This window comes from Falco naumanni, chromosome 2 (assembly GCF_017639655.2).
Source record: "Falco naumanni isolate bFalNau1 chromosome 2, bFalNau1.pat, whole genome shotgun sequence".
NCBI classification, from domain to species: domain Eukaryota; kingdom Metazoa; phylum Chordata; class Aves; order Falconiformes; family Falconidae; genus Falco; species Falco naumanni.
This window is the reverse complement of record NC_054055.1, coordinates 68,241,632-68,258,737: the sequence shown is the minus strand read 5'-3', so window position 1 is coordinate 68,258,737 and position 17,106 is coordinate 68,241,632. Positions and strand designations below refer to the sequence as shown.

The 17,106-nt window shown below is 38.1% G+C and overlaps 1 protein-coding gene across 1 annotated transcript in view; it reads left to right on the top strand.

The window, feature by feature from the left end:
• Positions 1-17,106, top strand: part of NCK2 (NCK adaptor protein 2) — an 88,791-nt gene that overhangs the window by 21,131 nt on the left and 50,554 nt on the right. Inside the window, exon 2 of the mRNA XM_040584659.1 lies at positions 12,258-12,329. The gene's annotated coding sequence lies outside the window, so the exon portion shown is untranslated. The remainder of the gene's footprint in view (positions 1-12,257; positions 12,330-17,106) is intronic.

Below are 17,106 nucleotides of genomic sequence, written 5' to 3'. Positions count from 1 at the left end.
TGGGTGGTATGCATGTAAAGGACAAAATTTAATAAAAATATAACTGAAATTGTTTAATGGAATAACTGAAATGTCTAGAAGTCTGCTCTTGAAATTTTGTACCTTTCTGTCCTAGCAACAAAGTATCTGGGGAGTATGGTTGAAACTGGACAGCCTGTGTTTTTCCTGCAATTTGTTTTTTTTTTTTTTTTTTTTTAACAAGAGATCATGTGTTTAAATGTCAGCATGACATTTTGATTTCTAGCCTGCACGAGGAAGATGATTTAGTCAGGTCAGCTATTAAGAAACAGCTATTCAACAAGGCTCGTATACATCCTTCAGAAAGAGCTTTGACTGTGATGGCTGCTTACTACAAATGAGGCATTTTTTGTTTTCTTTGGATTATTTTTATTCCCAAAAGGGCAGACCCGGACATCTGTAAACAGTAGTTGCTGGGTAGTGAGAAGAGCTTGGGAAATACTGTAACATAAGGTAGAGGAGCACATGCTTGTAATATATCCATAAACTAACTGCACTGAAGTGGTAAAGTATTCGGAGCTTCTGAAAGTTGTGCAAATTTACAGTGTTGAACATCAGTGTTGAACAATGATAGGTTTTTTGCATCCAGCTAGGATAATAGGTTACTCCAAAAATACTATCATCTTTTCAGTACCCTTGAGACTGGTGGGATTTCACTCTCCGTGCTTCCCAACTTGATGTTACCCTGTGTCAGAAAGTTCCTTACCCAGGAAAAGGAGGGGGGGGGCGGGGGGGGGGAAAACTGTGACACCTTTGGAGTAAATGTTGAATTGTAGGTGGTAGTTGGTAGGGTTTGCATGTGTTTTAAACATTGAGCAAACTTATGTGCCAGAAGCAGAAGGCTCAGGCATTTGAGAAGCATGAAATAGCGATGTCCACCTGGATACTTCAAGGGAAGGTGGGAAGAAGTGGCATTTCCCAAGTCTACTTGAAATGCCTGGCAGACAAAGAGAAAATTCGGAGCTACCTTCCTTGTAAATGAAATTTTATTAAGCTGGGATTGCCATCTATGTCATGCTGTAAAGATGGTTGAAAAACGTGCTGATGCTCATTTTGTTCAGTTTATTGTCATACCGTATGGGATTTAAATGAGACCTAATAGAGTAGTAATTGGATTTGCAGTGCCTGTGTGACACAGAGGAGGATTCATGGTACTGTGCTCGGTGTGTTCTAGAGAGCAAGTGCAAAAATGAAATCTCTTGTAATAAAGCACTGGCAACAAATGGATTCCTTGTATATATTCTTAAACTTAAAAAAAAAAAACAAAAAACAAAAAAAACAAAACAAAAGAAAAAAAAAAACAACACCCAAACCCCAAAATTGAAGCTGAAGAATTTTGTTCTAGGCTTTGCCAAAATGTTTCTGATAGCCTCATTGACTGCATGGTTCAATTGGAAGCTATTTTAAATAAAATGTATTTTTCATTTTGTGAAAATACAGTAAAGTATCTTTTAACTTAACAAGTTTAGTTAAAATTATTGTGTCTGATATTCTAAGTTATGTTTTAACAGTAGAAAATGTGGTGGGTTACTGATCTGAATTTGGCCTAAACTGGTAATATCCAAAGTTGCTGGCTTGCAAAGGAATCTCTGTGCATGTGCCTAAAAATGCTTTTGAGATTAAATTCTTTGAATGGGTGAAGATGGTAGCCGGTCTTCATTGGCACAACTTTGAATTAAGGATGTCGTGAGTTCTGGAGCGCAACCCTACGTTTCTGTATTACCCGTTTCTTTGAATTTCTTTTTGAATTAGCTATATACTTCAGAACTTAACAGGTTTTCACCAAAAAAGCTTATTTTTGGACTTTTCCTGAGCACAGGTATTCAGCAAAAGAACAACGACCCAACAGCAACAAAACCCCCTCACCTCTAGCAGTGTGAGTCTTGGTGTAAGCAGCACAGGCTGTAACATGCAATCCTAAATATAGGCCCATCCATAATGAATGGTTTACTTTCTCCTGAATTTGGTATCATGTTGGTAGAAGAAGCACTTGCAATACATGTACAGTGAGTTATATCCCTGCTTTTGAAAGCATTCTTTCCTGTGTACAGACAGATCAGGGTTAGAAACTTTGTGTAAATCAGTCTGCTATTTTTCATCATCATTCACCTATATGTGTTTAAAGGTTTATTTATCTATTCATAATAAAGATAAAGGTTTCCAGTTGAAATGTAGTTACTAACCAATATATATTGCTTCAGTTATTTGACACGTAGTTTTTTTTCTTCAGTGTCATAGCAGTTTCTTGAATAGTTTCGTTTAAAAAATAGATAAATGTATATTTATCTGTAGTTTCAAAAGAAGTTATTTTCATATGCCTGCAAAGAAAGAGAACAAAAATCCTTGTATTTTTTTGTTTGTTGAATTAGAAAGCTGTTTTTACCCCCACCTTGGTCGTTCTCTGTTTTAAAACCACAAATAAACAGCGTCCTTTGGCAAAGTTCAGCAAACGGAATTTGCCACATAATTAAGGAGTAACACAGACATTTCCAAGGCAAAAAGGAAATGAGTGGTTACAATGGTTTAAGGAAAGCAGCAAAAGCAGCAAGAAATCATACTCTTGAATTAAAAGCCCTGAATACCATTTGTCACTACTGCCTGATATTAGAAGGAGAATATTATTTTCTTTTATGTAGGTTTTAGATAAATTCAGTTTGTGCTTCTGGGAAGTTGGCATGTTCTACTACTGCTGTTAATATTTGGTTGGGAAAAAGAAGTTTTAGAAAAACCAAAGCAGTAGTGGAGGATGTAGAGGTAAGCAGAAATCTTCTTAATTACTGCAGTCAATACATCTTTTTTCAAATAAGTGAACCTGGAAGCTATTATCTTGAGGAGGAAATTTGGACAAGGTAATTGGCTTTGACCTTTTGCCAGATGTCTAGCAGGTTGGTCCCCCGTCCCCCCCCCCTCTCCCTTGTGTCCAGATAAATGTCATGCCTTTAGGTTTTTGTTCCCTTGTTCTGGTTTCAAGTGTGGAGCTGCTTATGTAGCTAATCTGCGCTTAAAATTATTTCCACTTCTAACCCCAGTAGGACTCTCTTTTAGGGTATTCAGACGGAATTGACATAATTGGATTTCTGCCCAGATATACTGTATTTAGATAGCTTTGGAGATGTCATTAATTTGACAGCTGCCATAGGAAATCTTTGTTTTGAGTATTGTTACAGGGCCTGCAATGTTTCTATTGCATTTTCATTTGCAGTCTGCTACTGAATTGGTGTGATTAAAATGAGTAGAAAAAGACACCATCAAACATGTACAAGACATGAAAGGGAGAAAATCAGTGCTGAAAACCTCAGAATATAGGCGGTTGCCAAATTTTATTTGGGTATTAGGAGATTTTGGACTATCTAGTTATCTTTCAAACAGCAATAATAGCAGTGCCTGCGGCTAGGGCTGATGTATGCTGTGGTGGAACCAAAGCTGTGTTAATGTTTCTCTTGTCGTCAACCTAAAGCAATGTTTCTGGGGCAGGTCAGGCAAAAACTGCTTCAACAATTTCTGATTAGTAACTTGACAGAAAAAGCAGGTCTTTTGAGGGACTGTGTTCTTGGGAAGTAGTGATCCTAGGAACTCAGTTGTTGGTTCCTTTTCGTGGATCTGAGGAACGTGGTGGTTTTGTTTTGACCTGCACATTGAAGGTGCTGATTCTGGGGACTGCCATTCTGCCATGTCCAAAGAGGATGGTTATGGTACCATGCATCACTGACTAGTGCATACCGCCTACCAAATCATGTAGGAACCAAAGCCACTTCTAAGTTCCAAGTGTTTGTCTTCCTTTGGCTCTTAGTCGTGAACCCCTAGTCTTGGTAGTTTTGTGCTTGAACCACATGAAGTTTGTTGGTTTTTTTTTTTCAATTGGGCCATCAGAGACACTCAGAAAAACTGGAATGCCAGTTTTTCCCAGCCTTTGATATACAAATATATTGAGACAAAAATGTCTTGCTCCTTCCAAGGAAGATAATTTTCATCAATACATTGCTGAACTCTAACACCAGGTACTATTTCAGCATATTCCAGTTTCAGTAAGGGGTTTTGTGTTGCAATCTTTGGCTTTTTTTACCCCTCCCTCAATTTTACTAATGGTTTCTATTTTGATGTCTGTTTATATGAGTTTTGCAGCCCTGTGCTTTTTAACATTGTAAATGAAATACCAAGTTTGAGTAAGCAATGAATCTTTCAGGTCTTTCTGCTGGTGGTGGTAGAGAGGGATTTCTTCTGCTTGCTTCCTCAGCTGAAGTCATTACAGATTTCATCACCTGAGAGCCAGGATGCCTGGACTTCTTTCTGCCATCTCTTCAAAGTGAAATGGCTGTCTTTTACGCTGACAGTACTTCAGATGTAGTTTGCCTGAACAGAATAGGGCAGAGCTTGTATACTCTTCAGAATGAGGTACTCTACTTGGCCAGTAATGCCTACAGCACCCTTACATACCTGGTGGCTGTGCACCTGAAGGAAAGGTAAAACCCGAACACCTTCAGGGAATAGGCTCAAGTGCAGGGAGTGATTGCTGCAGCTGCTGGTGATGACAGCTTTTACAGGAGTTGGGGAGTGCCCAGGCCAGGCCTTGTTCTATCAGATAACATATCAAGTTGCCACTTTGCAGTTTGAGAGTTACCAAGAAGTTTCTGACAATGTTTTCCTTGAATATGTCACTCAGGATCTGCTCTGTGCATTTCTTCCAGTTCCCCGTATGTGCCTGGTGGTTTCAAAGACAGCCACTGACCTTGACCTATCCCTTTTAACATCACCTTACCCGTGTATTTTAGCACAGAGGCAGTAGTGCACCTGTTATTTCAAATTCAGACCGTGGTGTGTTGACTGTACACATAGGAAAGATTTTCTTCTGGACTAAGAAAGAACCAATAATTTACCACCAACAGGAGCTCTAGAAAGAGTTGCAGTCAGCCTTTAACTTTGAATGCCAGTGGGCTAAGTCTGCCTTTACACTATTAGTGATCTGTAGTCTCTCTGTAGCCCCTGTTACAGTCCCATTTTCTGTTACATGTACCCCAAAGCAAATCTTCTTTAACTGTGTAGATAGGACATTTATTTGCTTATTTTAAACATTAGTCTCCCTCCCAACAGCAGTAACCAAGTGTCTCTGCCTAGCGTTTCTCTGATAGTGAGTTAGCATGGCATCCTTCTGTGGTAGCTAATTCATCAGAATCTGTGGTTTTTCACTTCTCCAAAAAGCATCTGCGAATGCCTTTTTTCCAGTGGAGGTGTGCGTTTTCAGTAATTGACATGTGCAGGTTACTAGATTGCTGTAAAGAGTATATTAATATGCTGTTTGTAGCCATCTTTCACAGCCCTGACATCCACAAATATTGAATTAAAATCTCTGACTCTAGTAGAGAGGTTTGGAAGAACAGATATGATCGGTGGGTCATATGTGTCTGTGTAAAACGTTTTAATGGCAGAGGTGCAATAGGAAAAATAGATTTGTGAAGGAGCTGCTTGGGTTGATGAGTTGTTACCCACTCAGGTCCTCAAAGATTCTGAGCTGATTTTACTTAACAGAAAAGACTGTCACTGTGCAGTTTTTACAAACAAAAATTTAAAGTATTGATTGGAACAAGGCTAAAGTTCCACTTGAGTGAATTATTAAACTATATGTATAAAATGCTGATTTCTAAATGCTGAAGAAACTTGTCTAACTGTAAGTGCTAAGATGTTTCTAAAAATGAAATCTGTAATTTGAATAATAAGGTGTCCCCTTAAGGAAACCAAAATAATTATCTCTTGTTCAAACCATGACCTTGAGAAGCTTGCTTAGTTAAGCAGTACCTAAGGTTGAAGTATAATCCTTTCCTTTCCTTAAAGATACTGTGAGACAAAGTTTAGGAACAGCCTGGGTATGTATAGTTTCGTTTCTTCTTACTTGTCTGCCATTATAATTGGTAACTCGGCTCTACCAGCATACTTTAATAAGGGTTCTTGAGGTGCTTAGAGCTGTCCTAAGCATAACTTAAGATCTTGGTTGCTTCTCCAACGTGGGCTTTAGGGATATTTATACATACGCTTCCATACCCAGTTTGTAAACCCTTAAATGAGGAAAACTAGAAAGATTGTGAGTTCCTATTCCTTATTGTAAGTAGAAAAGAAAAAATAGGGGAATTGAGATAAAATGGAGTTTGAATACTTGACCTTTCACAGGTAGTTATTGAATAGGAATGCTTAAAAAACCAGGGGCTATTTTAGTGGCACAGTACCTTTATTGTGAGCCTCCTTCAGTCTGTAGAGCGTGAGTGGACACGGCTTCCATTTATTTTGATGCTTGGTTATCAGTCTCAAAGACAGGTGTGTGTGGAATTTTGTTGGTGGTGGGGCTTTTGTTTGTTTTTGAGAGTGCAAGATTACATGTCCTTTCATGTTTATAGCCTCATGGTGGGGAAGGCTTCCTGGCCTCCCATTTATGATTTCTCCACTCTGCTTTGGGGGTTTTTTTTTGGTTCTTTTTTTTTCCATTTCTCATGCGGGGACTGCCCTGGAAGTTTGCAGCTCAGCATAATCAAATTTGAATTAGGTCAGTATCAGTAAGTATCAAAATGGAAGTGGAAAATCCTGCTTAAGCCAGGAATTTAAAAAATTTGCATATTACAGTGAGTTTAAGTAGTAATTTGGTATCAGGATTAGGTTTTTAATGGCTCGGACTTTTGGGGAAAAATTCTTGCTGACAGAATGTAAGAACTGTGTGGTTTCTCTTAACAAAATAATGTGAATCTGTACAATGTATATTGCAGAATTTTAGCAGATGCAGTTGCTAACAGATGTAACCCTCCTCATTTATTTCCAGTTTAATAAGATGCTAGTCATGTATGTGTTTGAATTGCAACTACAGAGGAAGCTGACAATGAAAGTTGGTTTTTGAAATACAGTATTTTAAATGTTGATATTATTTGGACAATCAACTACTTGTGTTTCATGAATAGATTGGGAGTTGGTGGCTGTGCAAGTAGATGTAAAAAGTGTTCCTGTTTTTTGAGAATGTATCTGAGTCTGCGGAGGAAATGCATTTGACTGCAGGAGATAAATAAGAATTTAGGTCAGTGTAGCCTCTTTGCGTGTTGTTAAAGTGTGAGCCATTGCATGCTTTCTCTAGCTGCATTCCTCTCACTATACCCTGTCCCCAAATCGTTGTTTGGGGGAGAGGGCGGGGGGCTAGTTGTTTGAGCAGCAAACGATACCTGTCTAATCATTTCCTCTTTGATAAGGCTGCATGGCCAGGGGGTGTACTACAGCTCTTCTATGCTAGAGCACAGAGGCGATACACAACCTCCTGCTTTTGCACTGTTCAGAAGAGACCCAAATTTCTTAGGCTAACCCTTATAGCCTCTAGTGATGGCTCCAAACCTGGACCGCTTAAAAAAGCCCATTTAAACACAGAAGCTTGTCTTCGCTTCAAGGGCTAGTCTCATTTTCAGAACTGGCGTACAGGCTTAAATCTCTTCCAGCGTTTTAGTATCTGACAACCTTTTCTGCATGCAAGGCAGTGAACCTGTTCTTGTGCCCCATTTTCACTTGCTTCTTTGCCATTAAGGTACTGTGATCTTAAGACGAGAAAAGCTTAGCTGTGTAGAGTATCTAGCATGAATGGATTTTCATTCTTTTGTTTATTTTTAGAATGTTATACACATCGTAATGCAACGTTGCAATTTGCAGCCTTTTAAAAAATCTTAAATACAATGTGAACCAGTCTTCCTTTGTTTTCTGTTTCATACTTAGTTTTAAAATGTAGTATTGAATTAATGCCTTGACTTATCAGAGTTAAAGAATTTACTGCATATTTTAACATGACCATTTTCTTAGCTTTAGAATAAGGTAATAAGTGATTTTTGTGAGGTTGTATCTGACTAGCTGGTTAAAATACTAAGCATATACTAGAGTCTTCAGTAAACCTGGTGGGGTTTTTTTCACTTTAAGTAATCGGGCATTGAGCTTTTGAGTGCTTAGGCTGATCTCTGCTGAATCTGCTGCTCCATGGAACTGGATTTTGCTTGCCCAATTGTCTGTATAGTTAAAATATTTTGAACATAGCCTGTTTTGATGTAACTTCATTTGAAGTATCTGCCTAATGGAGAAGTCTTAATGGAATACTTTAATAGCCCAAAGTGGTTACCTGCAATTGCTCCAGCGTATTTCAGTCAATTACAAAGGAAGGCAATATTTAATGTTGGAGTGGAGCTAGATGGTGTAATGAACTGGCAGATTGCCAGCTTGATCTTTTCCACAGGAGAATTTGTATTAACGTGATGCTTTTCATTTGTTCTCCAGAAGGTCACCAGTAATACGTCAGTTGTTGAATTTTATCATCGTTATTGGAGTCATTTGAATGCCTTACCATTGGAGTTAAAACTCCCAGTCTGTGTAGTACAGGTTTATGATCAGGTCATTCTTCTGTATTAGCATATTAACTATCAAAGAGATTATTTTAGCTATTTCATGTCAGAATTTAAATAGGACGTGGTCAGGTATTGAGAAGAGAGCCTGAGAGAATTGTCATTGAAGTAGTCATTGTAAGGCTGAATCTGGATTTTAGCCATGGGGATAAAGAAAATGGGGCACATTAGAGCTATTAGTGAAAGGAAACATGGTTAGTAACTGTGGATGTTGCTTGTAATCATTACAAAAACACAGATTTACTCTTAAGGTTGTAATCTTTAAAGACTACACAGTTAAATATACAGTGTTTATTATATTGGATGTTACTGATATTTATCTTCTGGTGCTTGTTTGCTGGCATCAGGTTCAAACTTTTATTTCTGACTATTCAAAAGTACTTTTCACTTTAGCCCTTGTATACGGAAGACCTGGGTCTAGAAAAAAGCTGAGTGACTGATGTTGCTGTTCAAGTGTAGACAGATTTGTCGTTCTGCCTTGCATGTTTGTAATCACTTGTTCATCGAATTCCTATACTCTGCCATTCCTGTTCCTTGTTGTTGTCTCCTGTTCCTCTGCTCTGAGCCTCATGCTAAGCATAGAATATGAAGGCAGTCATGAGTGGTTAGGAACTGTGACATTTTACATGCAGCCGGGGCTGACATTACTGCAGTAGTACTGGCTTTAGGGTTGAGATATGACAAATGGACATCACGCTAGGTGGTACAGTAGTGATGGGCACCGGTGACACCATGGGGTGACTGCCCAGCTCTGTGCTTTTGTTTGCCTTGCTGCCTTTCAAGAAAGTTGTTGACTTCATTTCCCAAGTTGCCAGTTTGTCTTTTGGGTGGACAGTAAGTATTTGCCATGTGTGCTCCAAAGCTTTTGAAGGCTGATGGAGATTTTTTTTGTACTCTCAAAGTTTAACTATTCATTCCCCACCCTTGTTTTGCTATCACATACAGTCCTGCCTGGGTAGGACACATCAGCAGAACCAGAAACTGCCACCTATGTTGCAAACCCTCTGCCTGAGGGCAGATAGTCCCAAACCCCAACCACTGTTTCCATTTACTGCCCTTTGAGAAGAAAGATCTTGAACTTCTATAACTGAAAGATTGTTTCAAGGAACATATTTAGAATATAAGTGAATTATTTAAGGCCCAGGTTTCCATACTGCGTTTGAGTCACTCTGCAAGTCGCAACATTGCAGGCAAAGTGTTGGGCTGTGGGAGTGTGTGATGGAAATTGGTTACTCTTCTGGGGAAGTGACTCTTAGTGTGACTTGTAGCAAAAAAATTCCTCTGTCTTTTCCATAGCAAAGTTAAGGTTTTTACCAGGAGAAAAATAGGAAATGAGGTCACAATGCAATGGAATTGAGCCCAGAGATGACTGAGACCAGTCGGCATCTTGCACTTGTGTCTGTTATCTACCATGGTTTTATTTCAATCCAAGTGATGGTAGCAATGAAGTTTTCCTGTGCATCTTCTTCCTTTGACTCTTTACACTATCACCATTAATGTTCTGAGCTACTTTTGATTTATGTTAGTTGGGCTGTGAAAATAAAACTATTCTTGCTGTACAGAAGGAAGCTAGCATTGTTATATTGAGATAAACACATGACTCATTCTTTTCTTATGTGTTTAGATGGAATTTGGATACTTATTTTCCCCAACTGTGCTTCCTATCCAGTTGACTAATAATACAAGGTTAGTTTTTCAGGTACTGATGAGTAACAGTACTGTTTTTCAGCTCGGTTTCAAACGCGAGTTCTATATGCAAATGTGCATTTGTGAAGGTGGAAGCAATAATTGAGAGAGGTGGTGGGTTTTATTTAAGGAACAAACCAAAAAACCCCAGACAATCAGAAGCTTGGTACAGTACTTCAGTGGTGGATGGTAATGGGCAGTAGAAGATTTGTGAGGTAGGAAGGGGAAAGATAGCTCTGTTCAGAAGATCTCATAACAAAAAATGAAGTGACTTTTATTTTCTCACTTTTTCCCTTATATTTAAAATGTTCTTGTGTTATTGACAGGAGAAAAACATGTACTACAGAACAATCAACCAGTAGAAAAATAAATCTGCCCTGCCTCAGGGTTTTAATGTTGCTTCATTTATTAAAGTATCTTTCCCATTTACTTGCTATCTGTCCTATAATTTCAAATATAGAGCAATTTTCAGCAAGAATGCAGTCGAGGTCTGTAACCGGGTAGGAAAACTGATACAGCAAAGTGTGAATACCCATGCTCTGTGTCTGCAGAAAGCTGAAAACCAGGATCAGGCAGTGAGGCAGCACCCTGGCCGGGGAGAAGGTGGGTAGGTCACCCTCCAGTGCCCTGTGCCGTTACAGGCATATCTTCATTCAGGGACTGAACTGGATCAGGAGGCTCTTCTGTTTGAATAACACTTCGTCACAATTTTCCCCTCTCTGTTTTGTTTTTTCCTTGTGTGTTTTTCAGGAGGGCCAGTAGTGCTCAGGCTCTCATCACAGGTGCTGGAGAGCAAGGGGTGAGCCACCATGGAGCTGAGGGGCAGGGACTGTCATGTGCTCTACTCCCTAACAATATGTTTGCGTTTAAATGTTTGTCAAACTTTGGGTTCAGTAGTTCTGTTACTCCCCTTATTAATAGGTGGAAGTCTGAATCTCACTTCTAAACATCTGTGTAAGGCATTTATAATACCTTTGTCAATACTTTTTTACCCCCCTTCATCATGATGCACAGGCTCACTGGATGAATTGCTCTTTTTAATTTAATTTCCTCATAGGGTGCTTCTGTAGAGTGGTAACTGGTTGGAATCTGTTCAGAGAAGACTTCGAACAGAAACATTTTTGCCTGAGTAGTCTCAGGTTGAGTAGGAGTTGCAATGTATCGTCCTTACGAATTAGGATCTGCGGTGGAGGAAGATGCTCAGAATTTTTTCCTTCGCTTTGAATTGGATCTTAATGGGTTTACACTGCCTGAATTTTTCAGACAACCTAAGGAGTTAGAAGCATCATTAAAAAAGAGAAACAAGTGTTTAAATACTTTGAAGTCCCTTCTGAAAGATTACTTTTGTGGCTAGAAATACTTAACAGAACAGTGGAGGCCAGGAGGGAGCTGTGGAAGCTTGTGCCATCCAGCTCCCAGCAGGGCTAGGGCCACAGCTGGGGCCATGTCCAGGAGGTCCATTTGAGAGTCTCCCAGGAAGAAGGTCTGTCAGTTCTCAGGGGGCATGTGGCTGTGCTTTAGCCATCCTCATGGCTTCTTTACATCCAGCCAGCATCTCCCTTAATGGAGTTCTCTAGCTCTATGACCAGCTTCACCACCGCTGTCAGAGCTCACTCTTGTTGGTCCCAAGAGAGCTTCAAACTACATGTGGTAGTAATCCAGCTGGATTACACAACAAAATGTGTCTGAGTGCCTCCTCAGTGGAAATAGTCATGCTCCACAAAATTGTGGGCTCTGCTTTTGCTGATGTACCTTAGTTTTTTCATGTATAATCATTTTCCTTTTTTTAGGAAGTATGGGCAAGTTAAAATAACTACTGTTTCCTTCACTTTAAAAAATGTAGTCTTTCTAAAACTGGGCTGAATTTTTAATTCCACTTCTTGACTGATTTTTCTCTGTATTGTGATGGCTGGGTTTGTAGTTGCCTTTTTGCCTAGATGGTTTGGATTGTCTGTGGTTACATTGACCTTGTATTGGTGGAGAAGAGTTAAATATGAAGATAGATTCTATATATGCTAAACAGGTGTATCAAGTTAGAGCTATTCTGCCTGCTCTTCAGCATCTCTTAGGAAATTTTGATAGTATGAAAGCTAAACTACCTAGCTAAAGGTCTTCTGAGTTTACTAAAATATGTGTTGTTTGTTGTTTCAGATTGTGGTGTACATAACTTTGTTGGAAAGTCCTGCATTTCACTGCCTGGAGCCTTTTAACAGTGTGCTAAAGGTGAGTGGTTCAACTGCAGTAGCTGTCTTTGTAGCTAAAGATAACGAGCGAACTGGAGATATTGCTTGTTTTTTGCTTTTATGTAGTGTAGTACTTGTGATATTTATTTTTTTTTTAACTGCTGGATGGATGATTACATAGCAAGTCTTTTTGCTTCAGTGACCTGAGACAAATCAGTTTTAGCTCTTACTTTCAAAAAAAAGACAAGAAAAAAGGATAGGCTCAGACCATTAACTAAGTGGTGGTTATTGCTACCATTGTTTTTTGGCTCCCGTCTCCTGTTACCTACTGCTATGACTTGGGACATTCTCACCTGAAGGCACTGTGTGCTGGACATGGTGGTGTGGGAAGTGTGGAGGAGTGGCAGCCATCCATAGCCTGTGGTGGAGCACGCTTAATGTTTTTCTTCGATTGAATTCTAAAAACTAAGTAATAGCTTATAAAGTATTGAGAGGAGAGAAAGTCTGTGGCTTTTGTGTGAGAGGAGAACAGAATTGCATTCCATATATACAGAATATTTTCCCAGTCTAGCTTGGAAGACATGAAGTAACCTAATGAAGCTGACGTTTTCCATAGGATTCATCTTTCATAAAGTCTTGGCTATCTTCTTTCTGTTAATTCATGTACGCTGTTTTCTGGTTCTAGTAACTGTAGTTGATCTGAGTGGCTTAGCAGAGATTTAACAGAAAATTTTAATAAAATGAAACCTTATTACAACTGTACCAAAAAATAAAAGCAAAAAGGCAGGACGCCAAATGAAATTGTAGTGGCTGCAGCATGGAACAGAAAACTGGGAGTCTTAGTATCAATCATTACTTTACCAGGTGGATTTATTATTTCTTACTCAAATCCTTTGTTTATAAAATAAAAATAATGTTACCTTCTTCAGAAGGTAGCTATGAAGGCTAATTATTGATATTTTGGAGCCTTCAAATGGAAAACAATGTATGAAGTCCTCATGTGCCTTGATTTTTGTTGAGAATTCTGTTAAATAATTGTTCAATGAAGTGTTATCAGATGTTGAAATTAATCTTAATTTGTTTAATAAAGTGCAGGTGAACCAGTTAGAATTAAAAATGCAATCCATTCTTAAGTATAACATCTACATATGTTTCTGCAAATTATTGTTTCTTTCAAATTGAAAAGGAAATTCTGAAGTACTAGGATAGAAAGCCTTGAAATGCTACAATTGGCTTTTGTGCTAAATTTTCAAATTATCTGTTACGTGTCTCTAAATGTAATGAAAGAATTTATAACCCTGGCCTTTCCAACAGATGAGAGTATAGCCTTGAACATTTTGTATTTATGTTTAAAGACTAATAGTGAGAAAATAACAGTTTTCTGGAGTAGAAAGTCCAGTAAATTTTCTTCATACTTTCTGCTTGTCTTTTAGGTAGCGAAACTAAAATATTCTTGAAAGGGCTGTTAATGTAAAAGCAAAAGAACACATGCTCCTAAAGCCAATGATTCATCAAACTGTAGACTTAATCATACTAAAATTATTCTAATTTTTCTACTAAAATTTCTACTAAAATTAAGGTTGTTTTTACTGACTAAGGCCCAAATTTTGTACTTATTTCAAATGTGCAATACAAAACGCTTTAGAGATTTTATATCTGGAATCTTTCTTGTCCTTTTTTTTTATTAGTTTTCAGTTAAATGTTCAGTGAAAATAATTTAAAAAGAAAAAATCCACTGCTTTGTTCAAGGAAATAGGTATTTGGAATCTGGGTTATGGTTTTGGTCATCTTTATTTGTTGAACTTATTTTTGTGGTATTTGGCTTAATGAGTAATTTTTTTTCTACCCTTTAAAACAAGAAGGGGGGAGGGGAACAAAATGTGCCCAAAGGGAAGGTGTTTACAGAAGGTTTTATATATTTCCCAAAAAGGCAATGAATAGATAATAGCTCATTGAAAGGAGGAGAGGAAGAATTATTTGGACGCCTTGGTGCAGGAAGGTGTAGGGTGTAGAGGTGTGCGTTGTAGATGTGGGGTTTTTTTCTTTTTCTTCTTTTTTTTTTTTTTTTTAAAGTAAGGTTACCCAGAATGCTTGATGTATCCAATAGACAGCACTTGATTTCAGTAACAAAATCTAACTTCTGTATTAATATTTTATGTCTTTTTCTATCATTTGTATGCATGTATCTGATGAACTGTTTTCAGCTTGGTAAGGATATGATTTTGCAAAACATGGAGCATTCTAATGCCTTTGCTGAAGAGAAATGATTGCACAGGTGTAGAGTAAAGCCTGCACTTGAAATGCTTTGTTGAACCAGAACATAGTAAACCTTTTGCTCTTTCAAAAGGAAATGCAATTGAGAGCAGAAGAAAGATTCAGAAATTACACTCAAAATGTTATTAAACTTTACCAAACTGCGGACAATGATGTGTCCTTTTAGTATTTAGTTGAGTCAGAACCACAGTGTTATTAGTATATGGTTGTCAAGATCTGCCAGCTTATCTTTTACCTAGCTGGGTAAGCTGGCTCTTTTCACTTGTTTGGTTTTTTGGGTGTGTGGTGTTTTTTGGTTTGTTTGTGTTTTGTTTTGGTTTTTTTTAAAGGAAGAAATCTATATGGAAAGCACCCTTTAAAAAAAATTAAATATATAATTTCTGCAATTAAATTAGTATAAAGTTAGAGTTGAAGTCAAATATTCTAGCAGTTTATTGCAGTCATCAAGTTGTTAAAAGTCTGAAACTGTCCATAAAGCATTTTAACCAATTTTACAATATATTGTATGTGGTGCTATTCTGTGCTTTTAAACTTGTTCCTCATTCACTTGCAATCTTTGAATAAAAAAAATAAGCAGCATCTTGTATTTTCACAATAGAATATTTTGAAAAAGGGTTGCAATATTAATATGTGCCTTCAGCAGTTCTTTTTTCTATTTTAGATAAAATGTTCTGGGAAATGTTCTTTAATAGTGTAATTTTTTGAGACTTCATACACCTTTATGAAATGTACTGTTTGGCTCCTCAGGGATACCTCCATGCACAGGAGGGAGATTGTCTGAGATCAGAAGCAAACAGGAACAAGCACAATTATCAGAGTCTTAGTACTCAGCAGATTTGCCAAATTGCGATCAGATGTATCAACGGCTACAGTACCACAACATTTGGTGGAAAGCCTAGTCTGTTAAGATACTCAGAACAACCACAACACAAGTGCGCTCCTCACCGTGTGAGACTGGGGACCTACTCACACTGAAAGGACTGATCATCCCCCTCCTTTAAAGAGGAAAAAGCACCACAGACATTTCAACTTGATGGAACTGTCTGCAGTGGTGTATCAAAATATTTCTTGGTATTTTTCTCTGGATTAGCATGTTTGGAGTTGTTGATTTGTGAGGCGTTTAAACCCAAGGAAAAAGAACCCTATTCTTAGTGTTTCATGTGAGTAAGTTATGGGGAAATCTTGATTCTGACACTAAGAGAATGAGAGGTATGTACTGAGTGGATGTCTGGATTCTTTCCCCTGAAAAAAAAAGTTTGCTGTAACTACGTCAATTATCTGAGATGCCTGAAGTGTTGATTTCAAGCCTTTGAATGCAACTTTAGCATTACTTAAATATATTTACAGACATCTAGTACAATAAATTACTTTATAGAATACTGCCCGTTATGCTAGTGGCATAATGCTTTCTAATCTGCAATTGTAGACAGTAGGGATTGAACACTTCCATCCCAGTCCTACGCCCCCATAATCACATGTATCCCCCAAGTAAATTGATCTTCCCTGAATGATGTAATTTTAGTACTTTCTTTCCTTAGATTTTTTTACAACTATTTTTTGGTTTCTCTTTGTAGTAATTGTAGTTCTTTGCATGAAAATACAGGCATGCTTTTATTTGCTAGTAGTATTAAACCAGATTATTAAGAATAATTTAATAATTTGTCTCTTTTTTTTTTTTTTTTTTTTTTTTGCTTTGATAGCTCCAGGTGCAGTTCAGGTTTGTAGATATCAATGGTATCTGTTATGACCCACAAATGGCCTTTGTAGTACACTTTAGCAGTCCATATGGATTCCTCATCAGAGAACACTCTGTGGCTTTCATCAATACATGAAAATTTACTTCAGTAAAAATAAAACAATGACCATGTTTTTCCTGGTGGAAGCAGTTTTGTGGTTTGGTAGCCAGTGTGGACTTTGGCTGTCTTCTCATCCAGTGTGTCAGTTTTTCTGAGCCAAAAAACTGCTTCTGAATATAGCTATGAATTAAGCTATATATATTTAAAATAGATATATACAAGTAAGCTAAGGTTAAGCTTGTGCCCAAGTATATTTGTGAATTGAGTACAAAACACTCAGCAACGAACCTTGGAGTCTTGACTAGTGTTCGGAGGAATGCCACTGGCAGAACTGGTTATTGAACCCCTGTTTCTGTGGCTTCTAAATAAACATATCCTTGCATTACACCAGTCTCAGTTAGAAGATTTAAATATGCACTGCACTTAGGCACAACTGATGTGGCTTAGAATATGATCCTGAGAAACTCTTCAAGATAGCTTACGCAGTTAACCTCTCACAGGGAGAACATCCCGAGATGCTGAAAGCATTCATGACTTACACCTCTATGTACGACATTGGACTATGTCAGGGAAAGTCAGCATGAAGCTTTTGGGATGCGGGGACTGGGAGCAGTCTTTGTGCCAGCACTGTGTAGTGCGATAGGGCTGTATCAGTGCAGGGTCAGTGATCCCAAACCCTCCTGAAGGAGGAAGCAGATTAGCAGCTCAGGCCACCAAGATGCTCCAAGATCTAACTGTCCTATAAAG